Below are 1,688 nucleotides of genomic sequence, written 5' to 3'. Positions count from 1 at the left end.
TTCTTTCTTTCTTTCTTTCTCTCTCTCTCTCTCTCTCTCTCTCCTTCCTTCCTTCCTTCCTTCTTTCCTTCCTTCCTTCCTTCCCTCCTTCCCTCCTTTCTTTCTTCCTCCCTTTTTTTCTTCCCTACATTTTCCTTATCTCCCTTTTTTCTTTCTTAAAATTTGGTTGCCCAGGGTAACATGTGTTGCATAAATGCTGACTTCCTTACTGTCCCTAATAAGCTATGTGTGGCTATTATTTCTTCATTTACATGCAATGTCAGAAGCTTAGAAGTATGTTATCTCCCTTTCAATAAAAACTCACATTTAAGAACTGACCATCTTCTTGTTTGGGGTATTGTGGCTTGGTATTGTCTAATATATTTTGAGGATATTTGATTTTTCACAAAAGCAATTGGCCATGTCTATTGAGTTTCCTACTGCACCCTAGCACCCAGATCAGTAATTGATAAATAGTAGGTGCTCAATAAATATTTGTTTTTTAAATAACGATTCTGTTGTCCACCAAGAAGGAAGGAGCTATATATTTAAGAGTACTCTGTTCATCTGGCCAAAATGGAGTTCTGAGTCCCATGCTCAGGTGATGCTTACCCAGAAGATGGTAAACTCCTGAGACCAACTTGGCTTTCTTGTCTTCCTTTTGTGGTTCCTTGACCTTGGAAATGCTTTTCTACAGCCAGAGTATTCCCCCCTGTTGGAATTTTATTTAATATTCTATCTTTGTTTCTGCTTCAGAAAACATGCCACGTGAATAATGATGCCCCAGGCAAAAGAAAACCACTCCAGCAGTACAATTTAAACTTAGGACAGATCCTGCCCTCACTTGCATTCACAATTTGCCAAAGCAGTCAGTAAGAACTGTGCCCACACACGAACTGACAGAATCGAGGCCCCAAGGTTAGCGATGACTAAAATTTAAAAGTCCATTTACTCGTTTTCAAAATATTTTATTCGATTGCTTCTGAGACAGAATCATGAGTTGCCTTCACTTTTGCTGCTCCCGGTGGTGGCATCCAACTCTGAGGGGAGCTCATCCAACTCTGAGGGGAGCTCTGAGGGGAGCTAAATATCCTCATTGTTCAATGAGCTAGATGAGAACAAAACGAGGCTGTAAGGTCAATCTCACAGCCTTAGTGGAGTAAAAATTAGAACTCAATAATTCTCTTACGAACAAAGAGGACTTGCATTCAACAGAATTTTTAAAAGTGGTATTGTGTAAAAATTTTGGAAAATACCACTATAATGGAAAAAAAAATTAAAGTGGCATATAAATCAAAATAGTGCTAAAAATTATAATTTTTCCATATGAATTTTGGAATCCTAAAATATTTTTATGTGTTTGTGGGTTGATAAGGCATCAGAACTGACTTTTAGCACTGAATATGAGTACAGAAGGCTTTCTTCTCCAATAATGAATTAATAAAGGGTAAGTAGGAAAAACGTTATGAAACAATATGGTAAAATTATGGACTCTGTATTAGGGCAAAAATTGTAAAAATAGTAGAGGGTCTCTAAATTTGTGTATGCACAATTTGACACCTGATGGTTGTAGCATATTTTGTAAATTCAATAGTAAGCCCCACCACGCCCTTAAATGAAGGAAAGCAAGAAGATCATTTTTAATACGTACATGGCACCACACCCCTCTAACATGCAGCAATGGGAGAAAACCAGATTGGCGACCTGTA

The 1,688-nt window shown here is 37.7% G+C and overlaps 1 protein-coding gene across 2 annotated transcripts in view; it reads left to right on the top strand.

Moving 5' to 3' along the window:
- The window catches only part of LOC105550445 (neural cell adhesion molecule L1-like protein), a 158,357-nt gene that overhangs the window by 6,124 nt on the left and 150,545 nt on the right, over positions 1 to 1,688 (top strand). The gene's annotated exons all lie outside the window — the stretch shown is intronic.

This window comes from Mandrillus leucophaeus, unplaced genomic scaffold (genome assembly GCF_000951045.1).
Source record: "Mandrillus leucophaeus isolate KB7577 unplaced genomic scaffold, Mleu.le_1.0 Scaffold485, whole genome shotgun sequence".
Lineage (NCBI taxonomy): Eukaryota > Metazoa > Chordata > Mammalia > Primates > Cercopithecidae > Mandrillus > Mandrillus leucophaeus.
The sequence above is the reverse complement of the archived record's forward strand: the minus strand, read 5'-3'. Positions and strand labels throughout refer to the sequence as shown.